The sequence below is a fragment of the Nelumbo nucifera genome, chromosome 3 (assembly GCF_055504915.1).
Source record: "Nelumbo nucifera cultivar China Antique chromosome 3, China Antique-T2T, whole genome shotgun sequence".
Lineage (NCBI taxonomy): Eukaryota > Viridiplantae > Streptophyta > Magnoliopsida > Proteales > Nelumbonaceae > Nelumbo > Nelumbo nucifera.
Genome location: NC_142651.1, coordinates 37444261 through 37466598, shown reverse-complemented (window position 1 = coordinate 37466598; position 22338 = coordinate 37444261). Strand labels below are relative to the sequence as shown.

Below are 22338 nucleotides of genomic sequence, written 5' to 3'. Positions count from 1 at the left end.
CCAACCTCATAAGGTACATGCAATTTAGCACTCAAGATCTCTAGTTCTCTTTTGCTTTCTATTTTTTAGAAAACTCTAGTTCGCTAACTTAAGCATCGGAGTGCCCACAATGGGTAAAGTAACACAGGTACTATGATCTTTTCGCTCTTTCCTTATAGCTCAACCAGGCGACCCATCTAGCCTGACATCCAAGCCATCATCCAGTAAGGACCTGCTAGATCGTGCACCATCAATTGGTGTCGTTTGTGGGAAACGCTACACAAAAGTCGTACTCTCACACTTTCTTTCCAAGTACTTCTTCAATGGCATCTTCTAACAACACTCCAGTCAACAACCCTGTTAACAACAACAAATCAGTCATAGGGGGCAGGACCAACCCCCTGTGCACCTCGAGGTCCCCTTTGTGACTATTGGGCAGTTCACTATCCCCTTGACCTTATTAGGTGTCTTCATCATGCTCATTCCCAACTTTCCTCTATCTAATGTGGACGCGCCTCTCCCGCCAATCAAGCCCTTAGCAGTTCCTATTGGGATCGATGCACGCTAGTTCAATGAGTTGATGTAGTACGTCCTCAAGACAAACCTGTAAATGAGAACATGGGAAGGTCATTTTGTTGCCCTAATAGGGATGCAACAGCAACAACAATAGCAGTAGCAACAACACTGACGAGATCAAGCTGCTGAGCAGAACGACGGCCAAAACTAGAACTAACAACTTGGCAATCAGAATCAGAACCTAGTACCTAACCCACCTCGTCGCTTCGACAACTAGAACCAAGTCCCAGTAGAGGAACAAAACCAGCCACAACACCGATTAGGACTGAAGCCACCAACTTGACCGAAGGGTCACGGAGAAGGCGCCATAGACGCAGACGCCGTGCCCTAGGAAAAAGCTTCCTTGCCCCAAATGACAACGAGGAGGTAGAGAAAAAGAAGGGAAGGAAGCCACCTCGTCAACACAGCTAGTGTCCCAGACTTCACCACTGGCTGATGAGATCCTCATGGCCCCACGACCGAAAGACTTCAAGGCCCCTAGCCTAAAATCCTACTATCGGACAACCGACCCAACCAACCACGCTGAGATCTTCTAGGCCCTGATGTAGCTACACAGGGTAAACAACACGAGCCTTTGGATGGCCTTCCCGACCACTTTCTAGGGCATAGCTTGGATGTAGTATTCAAGGCTGGCCGCGGGCTTCATCAAAAGTTGGAACCAGTTCGCTGACATGTTTACTACACACTTCGCTACAAGTAAGCGATGCCTAAAGTCCACGACCTACTGCTCAATGTCGTCCAACAACCTGAAGAGAAGCTTCGGGATTAATTTAAACGGTTCAACCTAGAGCAACTTCACAATCACCTCGACCCAGCCATCGAGCTCACTGTAGTGGTCAACGGCTTCCGACACCCCAACTTGCACTGGGAGATCGAGTTGAACCCTCCAGCCTCTATGGAGAAGTTCTTTAACCAAGCGGCCAAGTTTACGAAGACCAAAGAAGCAATTGGATCCCGATTGGAGTTGAACAGCAAATGGAAGAGGTCATAAGACGAGTTGTGGAGTAGCAAACAGTGATGGAAGAGCAAGTCACCAAGGCGCAATAGGTCCCCCTGCAACCGACATAGTAGGTCGCCGCGAAGAAGAACCAGGTCTTTGTATAAAAGTAGTAGATCCTCGGGTCAGCGTTCTCGCACCCCCCGGTACAGAACCATAACTACATCGCGCTAAATGCGAAGAGGGGGGAATTCTGGTGTAGATCAAGCCGACCGAGTACGACATATAGCCATCTCGGATGATAGAAAACCCCGCCAATCGGAACTTGAACAAATATTGCCACTTTGATCAGGACATTGACCACAACGCTGAGAATTGTCATAACCTCAAGGACGAAATTGAGGAGCTGATTTGTCAAGATTTTTTGAAGCAGTTCATCAAGTAGGAGGATTGAAGCTGACCTGCCGACCAGCTAAGAGAAGTGCCATAGTGGAGCAAGGACTGGAATAGAGACCAGCCTCCTCGAGACACACCACCAGTAGAGCGGCCCATCCGTAGTGTTATTAGCATGATCATGGGAGGGTCCACAGTGGTAGGATACAACACCTTGACAAGAAAAAACTTAGTTTGGGAGCTTGAGCATGAGGATGAGAACTCGCTGAAGCAACCTCGTGTGGAGGAAGAGATTTACTTCACCGAGGATGACGCCCGCGGGATCCAGTATCTGCATGAAAATGGCCTCGTAGTCAAGTTAGTCATAAGCGATTTCGAGGTAAAGCGGATTCTAGTCATCTTCGGAAGTTTGGCCGATATCGTTTTCTTGGAGGCATTTAAGCGGGTGGAGCTTGAAAGGAAAGACTTGCAGCCGGCCGATGTGCCCCTAGTCGGCTTTAGGGGAAGAATGGTCCAGCCTCTAGGCCAAGTGAGAGTGCCAGTAACAATGGGATTAATACTATATTCAGTACACTTCGATAACAACCTTTTAGTAGTTGCGACGCCCTTGCCCTACAATGCCATTTTGGGCCGACCTATCTTACATGCCCTCTGAGTAGTAGTATCAACCTACTACCTATTGATGAAGTTTCCGACAGATTATAGAGTAGGAGTGGTTCAAGGTGATAAACTTGAGTCTCGCAAGTGTTATGTGGCCGCATTGAAGGGCAAAGGAAAGCATGCTACCGACATTGACTTGGAGCTGCCTCAAGAGAATGGCGACGAGAGGACTCACCCCATGGAGGACACCGTGAGTGTAGATTGTAGATCGCCATCCGACCCCAAGAAGACAGTGCAGATTGGAGATCACCTCACGGAACCACTATGCTTTGACTTGGAAAGTTTTTTAATTAAAAATATACATGTTTTTGCTTGGTCTTCAGTCGAAATTCCTGACTTAGACCCCTCTGTCATAATTCATAGGCTAAATGTTAACCCTTTAGTCAAACCAGTCCGAGAGAGGAAGAGGAACCTTGCCCAGGAGCAGTGGAGGATAGTAGATGAGGAGGTCGGGAAGCTCTTCACAACAGACTTTGTTAGAGAGGTCTAATACTCAAGCTGAATTGTCAATCTCATGCTCGTGAAGAAAGCCAATGGCAAGTGGCGCAAATGCATCGACTACACCAACCTCAACTAAGCTTGCCCAAAGGATAGCTTCCCACTCCCTAGAATTGACCGCTAGGTAGACGCGACCTCAGGGTTTGAACTGTTGGGTTTCATGGATGCATAATTTGGCTACAACCAAATCTAGATGGATCCGACCAATAAATGGGCTTGTACTGTTATAAAGCTATGCCCTTTGGTTTGACAAATGCTAGAACGACCTTCCAATGCATTGTAAAGAAAGTTTTTTTCTGATTTAATTGGAAATAAAGTTGAGGCTAATGTTGATGATATGGTTGTGAAAACCTAGTTTTTGAACTCTTTAATTTCCGATCTTAATTTTATTTTTGACATTATAAAGAAAATGCAACATGAAACTCAACCCAAACAAGTGCGTCTTCGAGGTCACGTCGAGCAAGTTCCTCGAATACATAGTAAACTGACATGGCATCGATGCCAACCCGGATAAAATCCAAGCCGTCCTAGATATGAGACCCCCTAGGTTGACTAAAGAAGTTCAAAGTTTAATAGGTCGGATAGCTGCCCTAAATCAGTTTATATCTAAGTCGGCTTAACAGTCCCTTCTGTTTTTCAAGGCCAAAAAAAAAGAACTAAGACTTTGAGTGGATTGAAGAGTGCCAACTCGCTTTTAACAAGATCAAGAGGTTCCTCAGTTCGCCACCTTTGTTAACCAAGCCGAAACCCGAGGACGTGCTCATACTCCACCTCTCTATGATTGACGAGGTAGTCAGCTCGGTCCTAATCTGCGAGGTGAACAGAGTGTAGCGACCTGTGTATTACGTGAGTAAAGTGTTGCACACTGTGGAAACCAGGTATCCAAACATCGAGAAATTGGACTTCTCGCTAGTGCTAGCAGCTCGTAAGTTGCATCCTTATAGGACCATACCATCGTTGTATTAATTGATCGACCCTAGAGGCAAGTCCTCCAGAAGCTTGATGTCTTGAGTAGGCTAACAAAATGGGCAATCAAGCTTAGTAAGTATGACATACGCTTTGAATCGCCCCTAACAATCAAGGCGCAAGTCCTAGCTGACTTCGTTGCCAAGTGCACGTTCAGTACGCCAACCCCTAAATATGCCAAGCTCGTGACCAATTCAGAGACATTAACCAGTACAACACTCAGCCCAACTTGGGACGAGGAGCCTTGGATCCTCCATGTGGACGGGTCATCCAACCAACATGGAAGTGGAGCTAGATCGATATTCTATGGACCTAGCAAGGTGAAGCCTCTCTTTACCGAAAAAAAAAACCCTTAAACCTCTCTTTACCAAAAATCCCATATACCTACTTTCCTATTGCATAAACAAAGCCATTATTTTTTTTTGGTAAAGAGAGGTTTAAGGGTTTTTTTGGTAAAAAGTTTTAAGGGGGCGTTATTTTTTTGGATTTTGAGAGGGGAGAAAGTAAGTCAAGAGGATTTTGGTTCCCAGTGATCAATAATCCCATGTTCTTTTATTAGATTAATGTGGGGACCAGGGAAAGTTTATTTTCCTAGGTATCACTTACCCCCATCTTCTAGGTGGGTAATAACTTTTCCACTTGGGGGGGGGTAGAGTTTCCAACACTTGAATGGGACAAAATTACCCCTTTTAATACTGTATTTTTATGGCTAAAATGGTCATTTCCTTTTTTTTTACTTGGGAAATAAAAGAACATGGGTAAATACACTTACCTAGGTAAGTGTTTCCCTACCCAGGTAATTGTATCTACCCGAGTAAATCAAGGTTTTTAAAACCAAACCGAACAACGAACCGATTAGGGGTTTGGTTCTCGGGTCAAATGGTTCAACTATTTGAACCGAATAAAAAACATCCAAGTCGTTGAATGGTTCGAACGGTTCGACTGCCCGAGTCAGCGATTTGTTGATCAAATCAATGACTTTTGGGGAAATAATGGTTCTGGAGTAAAACGGAACCGGTCACCTGACCAATTCCCACTTTTTCTAGTCTGATTGTCCAGTCTGATTCAATTTTGAAACCCGGGGTAAATAACATAACGAAAAATGAACAGGGCCTAAGAGTTTTCTTTTGGTTAAAAATTTACGGGTATTTCAATCATCCAATTGATAATTTTATATAAAGAAAAAATTAGTATTATAATATGTTTAAATCCAATTGATAATTTCAAAAAAAAACCCAGGGAAGAAGGTTGAAGGGGTTTACCCATTTCTTTTTTAAGAATGATTATAGAATCAAGATATTGAATTCTAAACTTGATCGGCTGTGAAGCAAAAAGACCTTATGAGGTAGTGACAATGGTCATCGTATAGGCAGGAATCTCAGTGCACCATCTCCGGTTCCCATGGCACTTTTCCTGATCAAACAGAGTAGTTTGATCGGGCTGATACCCGACCAAGAAGCAAAGCAAGACTGAAGACTCAAGTCAACGACATGCCAAAGAAAGATGATAATGGACAATTCGTGAGTGTAATTGTTTCCAATGTTTTAAGACCTAAACTGAACCGGTCGGTCAGATTATTAGACCTGGGAATTGGAGGCCATGCCATTATATTTTTTTGTTTAATCTCGGGTTTGAAAATTCTGAAAAACCGGCAGAAACGATCAAAACCTAGCTGGCTTTTGACTTAAAACAAGATTTGAACCCCTTGGGACCAGAATTGATATTAACCTTATTAGGGCTGTCAATGGGTCGGTCTGATCCTATGGATCCGAACTCACCATTTGATTTTCTCGTGTGTCAATGGGTCGGTTTGACGCATGGTGAATTTGTCAACTATATATATTAACCTTTTAGAGTGGATTCATTGACGAACTCACCATTTGATTTACCATTCACACAGCTCCCTCTGTTGGAGCTGTTGAAATTATCCACACGAGAAGTTGATGAAGTGGCATGTTCATCGGAAAAAGAGTCCTCACTTTATGTGTCATTTGCCCGGGAGTGTTTAGAATCCAATTTCACCGACTTGCCATCAAAGCTCTTCTTCAAGCCATTGGTAAGCATCCCCCTTGAAGAAAAGGAGAAACTTTGAGACATATTTGGCCTCTGAGTTCGAGAAAATGAAATTGGAAATTCCCAATTAGCTTTGATCCTTTGGTGTTCTATGTTCTTCAAGCCATTGTCACGACCAGCTCCAATTTTCTAAAAATACAGATCATCATATCCATGTCTCCTCACGGACCATACCCAATCATTCATCCAACAGAAACAATTCAAATGAATATATGTATGTTAGATTTTACCTTTATGCCCCTTTTATTTTTCGGTAAGTTATTTATGCGGGTAAATGTATTTATTTGGGTAAGTATTTTTTAAAAAAGACTTATGCAGGTAAGTGCATTTATCCATGTTCTTTTATTTCTCATATAAATAAGGCAATGATCATCTTAGCCATAAAAATTTCATTATTAAAAGGAGACATTTTTGTCTCATCCAAGTATTGATAACTTTTTCCTAAATGGGAAAGTTAATTTACACACCTAAGGAGATGGGTATCACTTACCATTTACCCGAATAAGTAATACCCAGTAAAATAAACTTTCATTAATCCCCACATAAATCTGAAAAATGAACATGGGTTTCTTGGTCAATGGGAATCAAAATCCTATTGACCAACTTTCCCCCTCTCAAGATCCAAAAAAAATAACGCGCATTAGACCCTTTTGTTATTAAAACAGTCTTAGAAACTCCATTTACTTGCGACATATCTACACCATTGTCAGCGTTCTCATTTTACTTGTTTATATTCAAAACTACATTTTCCATGGGATAAGTTTCCTCAACAACACCATTGTCAATGGGAGAGGTTTCCTCTCCTACTTAACAACACCGTTGATCGATTCTGCCTTTACAATCAGACTCTATAATTCAAATTGAAAATCTCTTTTGGGTTCTTAAATCTTACAAGCACTTTGGAAAAATCGGGGGCGACCAAGACGAAGGAGGGCCTGTTGTGTCGACACGTAATCATTCTACCCATCTTTACAATCTTGCCATGTTTGAACCATCCAAATTCAGATATTGAAAGAGTGTCCCTCCTACCATGGTTTTTAAAATCGGACTGGACCAGATGGTCGGACCCGAAAAATCGGGAACCGGTCAGGTGACCAGTTCCATTTTCCCTCCAAAACCGGATTTTCTCAAAAAAACGTTGATTTTAGTTAGCAAATCGCTGAATCGAGTGATTAATCGTTTGAACGATTTTGACCATTTTTTATTATTTTAAATTTTTTAATTTTTTGTCAGAACAGTCAGCCCGTTCGACCCAGTAACCGGATCCCTGACTGGTTCGGTCTCTGAGTCGGTTTTAAAAACCATGCCTCCTACTATTATGGTCCTGCTAACGCTTTTTACATACCTCCTGTGTCTAGATTTCTAAATCTCTGATATAAAATTTACAGATGCAGTTTGAGAAGGTTGCTGTTGAAGTTGGATTGGGGGTGGCAACGGCGGACTTAGAGCAGAGGGTGGTCTCTTGTCTTTGTTGATGGACTTTCCCTGAGAAACACAACGTACGTAGAGGATGAAAGGGGAAAGAGATTGTAGTCAGTTGGGTTTTATTTTGAAATTTTGAAGAATAATGGAGGACAAATTTAATATTTTATTCTTTTCCGATAGCACTTACCAGCCATGTCAATTGTATGATACTTTAAGACAATATGTAAACAATAAAGATAGAGTTAATCAATTAGCTAAACCATAAGGATAGTTTAAAAAATTTGTCCTTTGAATTTTTAGGTTTTCACGAAATATAAATATACAATTTTGATATTTTTGTGTGAGGCCCAGCTCAGATTACTAGTAGTGGCATCCCAAAAGCCCTCTCAAACAAGCACTTAGCCTAACTTGTGGTACTAGGCTGTATTTGAGAGTTCAGTTTTTAACTGGGCTTAAGAAGCACATTTTATTAGATAAATGCATGGTGCCATGTCCTAAAACAGGTATTTCCTTTATGAAAGGGCTTCAATTTTTGTCTTATTCTAAATGATAATTTTGAGTTTTTCACCAAACACCATTTCCGGCTTGTTTGAATGCTTTTGGTTTCTAATAAGCTATAAGCCCAATAAACGCTTAATATAATCACTCACAAACGCAGCATCCAAGGCTTGGCCTGGAGGTCCAATTACTGGGATTCAGCTTTGGCCTTGGCCCAATCAGCCAAAGAGCATTGATCATTATTGTTGCCTGCTTTCTAATTCTACGTGTAGGCGAAACCCTCAAATTTTAGGTAACCAGAGAAAAGGTTGAAATTGTTTGGTTAATGAGTAATCTGATAATCAAAATGGGTGGAAGTGGATAGTATCAGCTATAAGTTAGCACCCCCACCATGTCTCTTAAAAAGGCATTCAACTTTAAGCAATTGATGGCATGTGTATCTCCCACAGGGCACAGGTTACTCTCCTGTTCCTGTGTGGCTGTGTCCTCTTCCTCACCAGTGTTATTGAGATGTAAACCTTCCGAATCGAATAATACATGAAACAGCATGCTCGGCTTATCTGTAATACGTATGGACTGTGGTGTATATTCATTCACAAATCACTTTTTATTCTGAACCGCTGAGGTGGGCCTTGCTCATTTCTTCTTAATCAGTAGGGATGCCAGTGGGCTGAGTTAAGTGGTAAATCCAGGTTCAGAGTCACGTCAGCATTAATGGAGTTTTGGGTTGGATTCGGCTGAGGTCAATACGATACGAGACAGGATTAACTGAACGCAATAGCTGTTCGACAGGCTGTGGGGCCAATGATAATCTCCACTCCACACCAGCCTTTAAATACATGGGGCCATGACCATTCAGCCTGTCAGTGGTTCCACAGTCTGCTACACAGCCAATGCCTTCAGCAATTCAGCTAGCTAATCCGAATTAGATCAATACATGCCAAACCCCATCGGTTTCGGTTGAATCATATGCATTTAACCACTAATCCATTCATTTACCAAGAATCAACGTAATCTTTAAATTTCAATTTCAGAAAGACACAAGTCATTTTGTTAATTTTCAAGAAAAACAAGCAACAGGTTCATCATCATGATATCAGTCTACAATTATAAATATATATATATATATAGTACCTATCTCCAGTTTCGTCATAAAACTATACAAACTCAACATCCCTTTTTTTCTCCTTTTTATTCATCGAGAAATTTAGATGAAGTGCCAATTGCAGATGTAATTAAATTATCAAATACAAAAACCAAAATTATTAATCACAGAGGAACCAAGGAAATATTATGAATGCGCAGAGCGAATGACAAAGAAAAGAGAGGTGAAGCGGAAGATTGATCAACCCACAATGAGATTATTGGTTGGGATGGGGCTCTTCTGTCTCAGTATAGAAGCCGAAGCTGAGACCTTTGACATTCTAGCTTGGAACCCAGATGATGCCTTCCTCTAGAGCCAATGGCTCGAACCACTTTGGGAAATTCCACGAACCCTTTGATCCCTCTCTTTATGTGAGGATTTTCTGCTTCTGGTGATGCTCTTCTATGGTTTGTCGTCGAACGAACAACACCGCTATTTTCAGTAGAATTCGAATTCCCACATAAATCCAAACCCATGGTTTTGGAATCATTAATAGTAACAGAATCAGTAGTGGTAGCTGTCAAGGCACCCTCCCCTGTGTGGTTCTTCAGCTCAACTTTGGCTGTTGATGTATCAACTGAAACACCTTTGGATGATAACTCTAACAACTTTTCCTCAAAGAGAATCTTTGCTTCAGCCAGCTTCATTTGAACTCTCTCTTCCCGCAACACCTCAGCCACCCTCAGCATCTTCTTCTCCTCCTCTATCTCTCTCTTCATCCGACGGATCTCCTCCTTATCGGATGCAATCTCCTCCACCAGCTCTTGGCAAATACGTTCCATGACTTGTCTTCCTTTCCTCTCCTCTGAGAGCTCTTTGGTGAGTCTCTTGTTAAGGGACTCGACCTTCTTACGAACCTTGCGTTCCAATTCAAGCTCTGCTTTCAATTCGGCAACCTGAGCTCGAACGTTGTCGACCTCGGAATCCATGACTGCAGGTTTGAAGAAACTGAGACCCCAAAGAGAAACGGCGATCTTGCTAGCCGAGAGTGGAAGTTGGGGACGACAACGATGGTGTTGATGATGACGTTGATGTTGATGCTGATTTTGATGCTGTTGAGAATAATAAAATGGGTTTTCGTAAAGTTTCCAGCTAGGGAAAGTGGTGGTGGCGTTTTGGATTCTGAGAGCTCCTGAGCTTCTAATCAACTCCATCATCTCGTCCATAATGTTTGTTCTTCTTTCTCTGATCGATCGATCGACTGTGTTTTTCTTTGATACTTTTTCTCTTTTTCCCACAGCAGATTTCTCTGTCAAGACTCAAGAAAGTAAATGGGGTTGGCCCATATCTCTCCAGCCATTTGCTTTTTGCTTCGGTGGATCGTAGGCGATGTCACATGCACCTTGCCTCTAAAATCTTAATTAAAGCTGGGGAGGTGGTGACTGATAGATATAGACCGGTACTCGTCGGTCGTCGCCCAGGTTTCAAGAGTTCAAACTTCAAACTGCTATGGATCGGTCCATGTCTTCTCGCTTCCCTTTAATAAGATGAGGGTAAATTACAAAGACCCCCCCGCTATTATGGGCAGGTCAGTAACATATTCCCCTGTACTTTAGCAAAGAGCCCCCTGAAGTTTTACATTGTGACAAATACCGCCTCTATTAGTGTTCTAACGATTTTATCTTTTAAATTTTCAAATTGTCATCTTTAGAGTTCGACTATGATACTGAAAAGATACCATATCCAAAAACTTCTGACCAATCAATAGAATCATAAACGTAATAATTAATCAGGTGTTATTTATCAAAATTCACTGGTGAATTCTAAGGATCAACAATTCTTGAAAACATTTGTTCTCATATGGTTAAAGTAGTTGGGGTGGCATACGTGTATATTCCCTTTGCAACAACAATAAAAATGCCTTCTTCTCCAATAATGACATAAAAGAAGCAAATGGATTTTTTAGTATTGCTAGAGAGATTCTTCTACATTCGGCGATGATGTGCTAGATGTCTCTTTATCGATGAAATAGTGGCAATAAATTTTGATGAATAACAATCTAGGGTTCTCATCAAATACTTCTCCAATGGTATGCTTATATAGAGTTTCCCTGTCTGGGTTTTTAGAGTTTCTCTCTCTACTTTGAGAGAGTCTTCATCTCAGGGTTTTCTTGGTTATTTCTCTTCATCCACCCTCCCCCTCTTCTATCATTCTTCTTTCATCTTTGTTGGTTTCCGTCGTCCTTCTTTAGTCTTCGTCCTTCTTCTATCGTCTCAAGGTTTCTTTGGTTTCTAGAGTCTCCATCGTCCTTCTTCTGTCTTCCGTCATTTTTGGGGTAACTCCCCTTTCTTTCCTTCTCCCTCTCCCCCTCTCTTCTCCGTTCTTCTATGTTTTTCCACTTCTTTGCTTCTCTGCTTCTTTGTTCTTCGTCTACTTCTCATTCTATCCTCTCACTCATTCATCTCTTTTATCTTTTGTTTTTTCTTTCTGTTCTTTTATGCAAGGATTTTGATACAAGAGGCCGACTCTTCCTTGAAGAATTTGGTGTTGGGCGGTAGCCTTCATCGCTTCTTTGGCTTTCACCGTTAGTGGCTGTTTCCAAAGTGTATTTCACCAGCGGTTACAGTTCTACATGATTACAGTTCCGGCAATTACAGTTTCAGTGGGTACAGTTCCGGGTGGCTCTAGTTTTTTGATGCGAGTGGCTACTATCTTTATCCCTCACTTTCGGTGGATGGAAATGCACTCAATTGTTTATTCTATTGGTGATTTTGCCTCACCTTATAACGATTGTAGAAGTTCTTTTTTTTTTATTGTTCTCCTTTATCCACAATCTATATTTTGTTCTTTCTAAAGATTTGTATATGTGCTTTTTTGCTTGGTACTGTAATTACTTCTCTGTATTCTTATAAGTTTCTTTTAATTTGAATGAAATGTGATTTTTGCCTTAAAAGAAATGATATGTTTGTATAAATTAAGGTTTAGGAGAAAATCAGAAAATAAATAAAGAATAGACACAAGGGAGAATGGTTTTGCCTATTTTCGTTTAAAAATATCATTTCAAAATCCTTAAATTAGAAAAGGGTATTTTGATAATTTAAAGACTTCCATCAATGAAAAGTCTTTATCGTAAAAGTTTAGGGGGTTTGTCGAAAATGAAAGTAGAGGGGTATTTGTCTTTTTTTTTTTTTTTTTTTTGAAAATGAGGGGTATTTGTCATTGATAAGGATGGCAACGGGCCGGGTATGGGGCGGGGCACCCTCTCCCCGTCCCCGTCCCATGGCTAAAATCCCCGCACCCGTCTCTGCCTTGTCCCCTGTATTGGGGTAAAAATTCAACCCCCACCCCGGGCCCCGTCAGGGATGGGGAATTCCCGTCATGTACCCACCCCGTAACCTTCCTATTCAGACGGTCTAATTCTATTCTTGGATGGACGGGCTCTAGGGTGTGAACAAAAGAGAAAAGGAATTACACAATTACAAACAAAATGGCAAAGAAGTTGGCTGCCAGTGCCAGACTGAGAAACAGAGAATGAGAGAAAGTGAGAACTGCGGTGGTTGGCGGTTCTATGGTGGCAGCGGCGCCCAAGGACGAATACTTGTAAATTACAACTAGGGTATACTTGTAAATTACAACTAGGGTCGGGGCAGGTTCGGGGATTTATAGGCAGACCCCATCCCCACCCGTCCCCGGTCCGGGGAAAAAAATTCCCCAAACCCGACCACATGCATTGTGACCGGGGAAAATCCGGGAATGGTCCACATGCATTTGCCACCCCTAGTCATTGACGCCATGGGTTTTTGTCATGGTTTTCAAAATCGGGAACGGTCACCTTATCGGTTCTATTTTTCTTCAAAACCATTAATTTTGGTCAATAAATCGCTGAACCGGCCGGTTAATCGTTCAAACCACTGAAACGGTTTTGACCATTTTTTAATTTTTTAATTTTTATTTTTTTGTCAGAACGGCCCATTCGACCTGGTAACCGGACCCCTGACCGGTTCGATCGCCGGGTCGATTTTAAAAACCGTGGTTTTTGTATTATCTATCAAACGTTCAACGGTCCCATTCAATTTATTTGAAATTTTAAAATGTTGGGGTGTTTAATCATTTTCATCGCTATTTGCTACTGCCCATTCCTATATTAATTAGTGATAAATCTGATATGTATGGTGACTAGCAACTCATCATCACAAGCGTCCGCTAAGTGGGGAACAATTTGATCGTAAAGAAAAAAATATATATTATGATTCAGATATTACATTCCATTCGGGTATACAATCTATTTTCAACTCATGACAAATGAAATGCCGTCGTCCAGCACAACAGTTCATGATTCATGAGCCATGATTTCAAATAATTTATCATTTACGATACGTTTGGTTTTCAGTTAGAATTGAAATGGAAATTAGAATTTAAAATCAGTTGGAATTGGAATTGGAATGGTCTATTGTCAAAGGATGGAATGAGTTTTTTCTTTCAAAAAATGAGAGAATGTCATTTTATCAGGAATGAGAATGAAATTTCAATTCCCATAAACCAAATGGTCCCTTAGAGTAAGATGCAAGAGGCTTGGATTGAACATTTCTTAAATTTTGAACTTGCACCCCTTAATTTAGGTATATGGATAAATCAAGAAATGACATTTTTACCGATAAATTAGGAATTGAACTTGCACCCCTTAATTTAAGTATATGTTTGGTTTCATTGGAGTTTATAGAGATGCCATTTATGACCATTTACTGAGAGGCCATTTACTATCTTAGTTTAAATGTTTTTTGTTTTTTTTTTGTTTATTGTTCATTATTTTAAATATTTATTGATTTTCACCTCATATTGACACCCAAAAAGCATGTCACATCGGCATTTCATTTTAAGAAATGATGGGGCATTAGGAAAAACGAAATATTTGATGTTTCTCCAAATGTCCCATACACAAATAAACTAAGCATTTTCAGTTTCTTAGTGCTTATTTGATAAATGATGAAACCAAACAGTGGTTTCATATACAATAAATACAAACACCCATGTATACGAAGTCAGTTTTTCAATAAACACCAACAAAATCAAACATCCCGTAAAACTAATCAAAATATTTTTATGAAGGTAATACATAAAGATTGAAAAAATACTAGGCAGCCCTTTTTTTACAACTCAGATTTCCTACCCACAACCACAAGAACTCTATCCACCTTACCCACATGACATGGCAGCCACACAGAAAACATATGTGCTTGCTTATACATTATTATACATGTGGAAATGTTCCCAAACCGCTGCAGTTTTTCGTGGATAGGTGTGAGTAGAAGATCCAAAGTCCTTTTATTATGGGGGCATTAATCCAGAATCCTTTTCAAAATGAACTTTTGTTGAAAAAGAATTGAAAGAAACGTGTAAGAGTCAAGATTTTATTTTGAGCTTTTGGCCAAGGTAAACAGAAATTTTACAAGAATTTGATAAATCTTTTAAATATATAATCTAAAGTCAAACACTTTTAGCCCCAAAAACATAAAGCCTAAAATTGAGATTTTGTGTTGTAAGAACTTTAAAAACACGAATCCTAAAGCTTATCCAAATGTAATGGTAAAATATTCATCTCTTTTCTCTTTTTTTTTTCCTTTTATTAATAAAATTTATTTACTATCAAATAACACAAGGGTAGTCTGATATTTTAAAATATTTAATCGAATATTCTAGGAAGTTAATTGATAGTACGCTAATATGGGCAAAGTGCTGAAAAACAAAAGGCAGAAGTCCAGGGGGGTCTAAGCGTCATTATCCCCCCAATTACAAGGTAGCTGCCAATGATTTAATTTAAAATTTAAAAGAAAGAAAACACTGCAATAATGCCCTATATGGTAAACTAGAGATTTCAAGTTGCAAATTGCAGTTAACTTCTCTCAAGTTGCAATAGTGCCCCTTACCAAGGTTTTACCCTTAACCTCTCTCAAGTTTCTTAATTAATGTGGAAAATGTTGGTATTGTCCTTACATACTTTGAGCTCAGTTTGGAAAGAGTATAAATGCAAATACAAATATGTACAGCTTAAATGCATTCAAAATAATATAAAATATAAGGTTTTACACTTTACATATTTGCATTTGTACTCCTTTCAGACTTGGTGTTTTTTATTTTGTCTATTTGTTTCTATCTCCCTCTACCGCTCAGTTTTATCATTTTAACATATTTCACTTATTAACAAAAAAAACTAAAAAGAAAGTTGACATATTTTTAATTTTTCTGCTGAAAAGAAAGTTGATTTCTTTTTTTTTTCCTCCCATCTCTTTAAGCTAGCAAAGGCCGGATAACTTCAGGTGAATTCACATCAGTGGCCAACAATGCCCCACAGCACATCTTGACCTTATATTCGGAATATCTCTCGATGAGGTCTCATAATCTCCCATACTATCATCATCTCTTAATACAAGGATTGAATGTGCTGTGGGCATTGTGGGGTGCCCCCTTGTGGGGCGCTGATGTGAAATCAATTTCAGGTCAAGGTTCAAAGTATCGACACATATCGACCCGTATTGGCTGATACGTATCATTCCGAGACCCCTCCGATATGCCCCTACAGTGGGTGTATCGGGGGTCTGACCGGTTCAGGGGGTGGAGGAGCCCTAAACCGACCTCCCTGAATCAATTTCAGAAAAAAATAAAAAAAAAAAAATACAGTATCGATTCACCCAATACGCCCCTACCAGCATATCGAGCATATCAATATTTTAAACCTTGCTTCAGGCATAATCTTTGGAGTCCAATAGTGTCCAACTGTTTGTATTTCCACTTCTCAAGGATTAGGAGTCAGGACCCATCAACATAGCAGGTTAGCATTAGATAACCTTAATTAACGGGTTAACTTTGGCTGTCTGTTGGGACAGTTTCTAGGTTGGGCACGTTCTGCGTAGTTTACTTATTCACACCCATGCTTTGGTTTTTAGTAAAAAATAAATTAAGATGTAATTACTAATTTACCTATTCTCAGGGTAACGTGACATTCCCAAAAATTCTTTCAACAGCATAAGCTATTGGCCCCAACAGCTAAAGTTTTTTCTTAATTAACAATCTGATTTTATTATCCTTCTCGATTTTTCTAAAATTTACTATTCTAAATTTTTTTTCCTTCTTATACCATTTAAATGTGATCCTAATAATAATGAGTGGGCACCAAATCCCTTACATAGAAGTTCAATTTGCAGACCGGCTGCACGCCCAAATGCGAGTCAAGTTGGAAATTTCTCTCCAACAACATTGCCAGATGAATCTTCATTAATTGCCAATAACTTAACAAGCATATTTTTTATTCATGGATAGATTTGGATCGGTCAAAACTCTTTGTATATCTTTTTGGCATCATAGATTTTTCCATGATGAATAGACTTTCGCATCGGGTGTTTCCGTACTTATCGATAATGAATACCAATTGTGGCTAATTATAAAGACCGTGTGTAGTGTGACATGAGAGGTATTGAAAGTTTTTGGGAGTAGCAAAAAAACCTTACGCCTAGTGGAATGACATGAAAACAACCATATATTAGCTGCATGCTGTCCAAAGAAACAAAACATCAAGGTGTGGATCCAATCATTAATCATAGACAGCGGCATGAGAATTTTAAGTCCATTGCTTTCCTTTTTTTATCGTTGTTAAAATTTTTTAACACATTATAAGTTGTTAAAATCATCCTTGAAATTTGGTGCAATTACCTCTCATGAACTTTCTAACACATTATAAGTAGAATCTCTTCTATTAGAATCCTCTAACAAGAGGTATGAAAAATGTCCAAAATACCCATATAGCTATTTTTTATCAAAATGTTTATTTTTTAAATTTTCTTTTCATATTAACCGCTACCCAAAATCATTCCCATCTCTTTTCCAAAATTGATTTATTGTCCAAATTTCCCCTTCATATCAATTCCTCAAAGGTTAATTCACAACTTTAAATTCCCTTTTTCCTGTTGTACATAAAATTTGTATTCTTTCTTTTGTAGAAATCAACCTCAATAGTAATTGCATGGGTGTTTTGGACATTTTCATGCCTCTTATTAGAGAATTCTAACAAAAAGGGTATATTTGCAATTGTGTCAAAAAGTCCAGGAGAGGTGAGTGTAATTACCAAACTTCAAGGGAGATTTCAACAATGATCAAAAACTTCATGGTAGATTTCAAAATTTTTCCCCTTTTTTGAGAAATACATTAAAACAAAAGACAAATTATCAAACTTCAAGGGATATTTCAGAAATTTACCCTTTCTTTTTTTTGAAAAATACATTAAAACAAAGACAAAATATATAGTGCAGTTCATATAAAGCAAAAAACTTGAATAAGTAAGAAAACAACCAAAGTTGAATTCTTATGCCCCATTTGCTTTTTGGTAAGTCACTTACAGGTAAGTACATTTACCCATGTTCTTTTATTTCCCATGTAAATAAGGCAATGACCATCATAGCCATAAAAATTTCATTATTAGAAGGGGCATTTTTGTCCCATCCACGTATTGGCAACTTTCCCCTAGATGGAAAAGTTAATTTACCCACCTAGGAGACGGCGGTAAGTAATACCCAGGAAAATAAACTTTCACTGGTTCTCACATAAATCTGAAAAATGAGCATGGATTTCTTGATCAATGGGAATCAAAATCCCATTGACCAACTTTCCCCCCTCTCAAAATCCAAAAAAAGAACGCCCCCTTAATGTTATTAAAATCTTCAATAGTAAGTACGTCTTATCAAACTTGAACCAATGAAAAATAAGTGGGTGAGGAGTAACTATATTCTCACTCTCTTCTTAATCCGATTTGGCCCTTTCTAAATGGGAGTCTCCCATTGCCTTAAGGGACATACAATGAAACTTAAGCCTCCACATATGAATCCCCAAACCACTAGCACCATGGCATCAATTATAATTAAAATGAGAAATTATATTGGTTCCTACCTGGTCAAAGGAATTGTGTCCAACCAAATGCATCTTTAGTTACAATTTAGTGTTTTAAGATTAGAGTTTTTAGATTTAGGCTTTTGGGTTTATGATTTAGAGTTGGCGTTTATAATTTTAGGGTTTAAGGTTCAAGAAATGGTCAGATGAATCTAACCATGTAGAAATGAGTAATCTGACGTGACTCGTATGTGGCACTATTTTCTCAGAAAACAGCAATGGAACTAAACACCACCTATGATTCCGAGTCTAGGTAAATTCCTAAGATCAATGCTCTTGATGAATCAATCAATAGCCTCAATTAGCTCCCTCAATACACCCAATCTTCACCAACCACTGCCTCCATTGTTGTCTTTGTATATTGCACCTCTCCAACCCCAACTAACACAGCCTGATATGCATCTAAAGCACATTGCATTTTTGTACCACCTATACTCAAGGCGTAAGTCTTTTTTTTTTCAAAAAATAAAAAAAAAACCCTATGTTTAAATGGGCCTTATGGTTTCAAAAATTACTTATAATATAATATGACCCCACATAACATAAATAATGTTAAGAAAATGTTTAGGCCATTAATTTTTTATAATGTCATTTTTACCCCTCCTCCTTTCTCTCTTCTTTAATCTCCCAATTCTTGCTGATGTTAAGAGGGAAAGAGCACCAGATGACTTCTTGCCGTAATGGGTTGAATTGCAAGAGAGAACCGCTTCTCTTTCTCTGTCTTCCTGGAGTTCTAATCCAAGCCCCAATATCTCATGCTGCAGGGAAAACTCCAAGTTTCTTTTACAAATTGGCTTGTTGAGAACACTGCAATTTCCGAGTTAGAATCGTTATTGCAATGTTCACACTTGGAAGCCAATCTTATGTCGTGAGACTTTTATTGCTGTTGAAGGATTTTTCGAAGCGGATGAGAGTGCTTGGAGCCTTGGAGGTTTTGCTTGTGTTCGAAGATGATGTTGATACAGGAGATTTGGATGAAAGACGCATTAATTAGGACATGTGTCTCACAGCTATTACGTGTTTATTCATTGTGCTTACCTAACGTGCCTACTACATCCAGACCCGTTGTTTTTTATGCTTGAAGTTGGAAGTTGATAAGAGTTTTGAAGGGGAATTTGTTGAAATGGATTCAACGGAAGGCCTCCAAGCACTGCATTATTTAGTGAAAGTGAGCCCGAGATCGTCAACGAATCCAAAATGACCAAAAGGACCATATCGACAAATCCAAAACGTTTAGGGCCATTTATAATTATCATTAAATTTTTTTCATAATTCCAAGTTTATCCTTCTATTTTGAAACACTATTGATCTTCTACTTCAAATTTCTCAACGAAAACCCTAGATTGATCTTCCCATTCTTCTATGATATTTTCTAAGCACATTTGAGCAATAAAAAAAAACAGGAGACGAAAGGAACTCAGCCTTCGAGAAAAATAAAAAATAGATTGTGTTGATTTTGGAATTGGCTACAATGGTGGAGATGGAAAGTTGTTGGAGTAAGATGTTACCTCAGTTCGGAGTGTCACCTTGGCTCGTCACCTTGGCTGATAAGGGAGATCTATTTATAAGAGAGGGACTTCATCCAAGAACCGACACACTACTCACACGTGGTTGGAGTTCGATTCACTTGTCACACCCTTGATCGACACATTGTGTGCACATTGCATATACATGTAGTATGCACATGGTAGGCAATAGGCCTATATGAAATGTGTTGGTGTTGATGTTCTAATCGTCTTGACCACGTGTTGCTTGTGCATGTTATGAACCGGTGTCCCAATAAGATCAGGTTAGGTCAACCTACCTAGGTGAGCTTGGTCAATTAACAACTTTTCCCCCAGCTTGTTGCCACTTGCAACTTTTGACTCGTGGTTGATCTTGGTCGTATCAAATTGAAAATCTTTAAGAAAAAATATTGGGAAAAAAACATGGAAAAGAGCTGCTCCAACCATCTCCAATAGTGAGAGAAACAATGACAAGGACATTGAAACCCAGTCTACATTGCGGAGACATACAACGAATGCCCAAGGCTGAGCACTTTGGAGATAGTGTTTCAAACGTGTCACTATAGTACCTAAACTTTCAAAAAGTGTCATGTTGGTCCCCACTGTTAACCGACCATCATTTATCTATTGAAAATGTCAAAACTACCCTTCAAAAGAAGACATTGTTCATTGTCTTCTACCTTGACAACACTGGCACCATAGATTGCACCAAGGCATTGCATTATGATGTAGAATAGCGCACGGACTAGGGAAACCTTCTTGCCAGTAGTAGACCAAAAGGTTACAATCGAGTTGATATATCAACCTGCCCGAAAGAACCAACCTCTCAGCCGGGTTGAGAGAGAGGAGGTGCTGGTGTTTTGTTGCTACATTGAGAGGAAAGGGATCAGGGAGGGTAATATTGGGTTTTAAAAATTTTGAAATGTCACATGGTGTCACATGTATATGGATTTTGATGGAATATTAACGAGCGCTAATGATAAGGGTAGAACTAGTCGATTGTTAAAAACAGTAAGAGTGGTTTAAGACAATAGTTAAACAATAAGAGTACAATTTGTCAATTAGCTAAACAATAGGTTAGTTTAAGAAATTTGCCCTTGTAATTATCTCAAAAGAATTAGGGCCCATTTGGTAAGTCTTTTTGGGAATATCTTCTGGTAGTTCTAACAGTCAAAAGACGCATTGAGCTTTTGCATGAAGATCTGAGCAGCCCGAAGCTAATTTGGCAGATACACATCTTTCCGTACATCTTTATATGTCTTTCTGCATGAGAATAAAACATGAAAGATGCAAAAAGCTTCATTTGAAGCTTCTCGAAATCAGCCCAAAATGGGCTTCTCACGTCCTTTTGACGCTCTGGCTTTTGGTGGCTAGATCTTCTATGAACTAAACGAAAATAGACCAAAAATCAGTTTGCCCAACTTGTAAACAACCGAAAGACTGCACAGAAAGACACACCAAACAAACCCTTAATATATTTTGTCTGACTACAAAAACGCCCCTCAAGTAATTTGCAATGTTGTGAATTGTTGCCTTATTCAGGCAGTCGCATCTTACAACCAATCAATGAATTGTTGCCTTCTTCATTGTAAGGAGAAAACAACCGGGGCCCAGCCAAAGCATCCTCAACTCAACACTGCCTTCATGATCCGCGCATGGATGTTGTGCCTTTACTTGCCACCTCAATTCTCCTTTTAACTAACCTACCAGTGATCAGATAAATATTTTTCATTTTAATTAGGATGGTGAGAGGCACAGGGCTGGGATGCGTGAGTCGGAAAATTTGCTTCACCAGGAAGAATTGGACCACCACAAGTATTTGAGTGGAACAAGGGTCAAAGTCATGCGATAAAGGTGAGGCCGGCCGGTAGGTGTTGCTTCACCTACGCTAAGCAGTAATAAATCGGGGCCTGGGACAGAAAAGCACGCATGTTGTACAAAGCTTGAGTATGACCATATCCAGGTTCATGTGAAGTGAAATGCAACCTATAATCAAAGCATAGCCATCTTAACGTCAAAACAAAACCTGCTTTTTAACTTATTTCTCCGATCAATACATTCACAGATTGTTCTTGCATCCACGTTCGACCTTTGCATCGCCTACTTCCCATGTGACAGGCTAAGCCCTATATTATTCAGGTGTTCACAGGTCGGATTGGGTCAGTTGTAGGTTTTTCGTTCAACCGAACCAACCTGATCGGTTGATAAACAAGTAACCCAAAACTGACCGGTTATAAGGAAAAACGGACCCAAAAATGAAGGGTCAGTTTGGATCGATTTTTCAGTTTAGTCGGGCCAGTTTGGGGATAGTCAATTGGTCATCCTGGGTGATTTATTGATTTTCAATCTCCTTTCCTATTTTTTATGACTCTAATTGGCTGATTTGACCCATTGGGTGTTTGAGTCAAACACATCTTTTTCCAAGTCATATAGGCTGTTGAGTTCTGTGTGCCTGCATCTATACTACTCCAAACCCAAAGATAATTGCTATTTTTGTGCAAGTCTTGCAAGTCTCTTCAACTTTAAGACTAATGTAAATAAATAGTAATAAAGTCCAACTGTCTATATTTGTAAAAAGTATTGCGTAAAATCTTAAAAGTGGAGGGAGTCCCGTTATTTCTATAATAAAACCAGAAGTATTAGACTTCTATTAGCCATAGTCGATTCGGTTCGGGTTGGTTTTGATTTTCAGATTGAAAAACCGAAACCAACCCCACCAGTTGAGTTGTCTATATTTATAAACCGAGGCCAACCAAAAGTTTAAAAAAACCGACCAAATTAGGTTAGATCGGATTGGTTTGATCAGTCTG

General features: G+C 39.4%; 1 pseudogene; it reads right to left on the bottom strand.

Annotated features, from left to right (window-relative positions):
* Positions 1 to 9165: 9165 nt before the first annotated feature.
* Positions 9166 to 12036, bottom strand: LOC104593664 (protein BRANCHLESS TRICHOME-like; annotated as a pseudogene).
* Positions 12037 to 22338: the final 10302 nt, after the last annotated feature.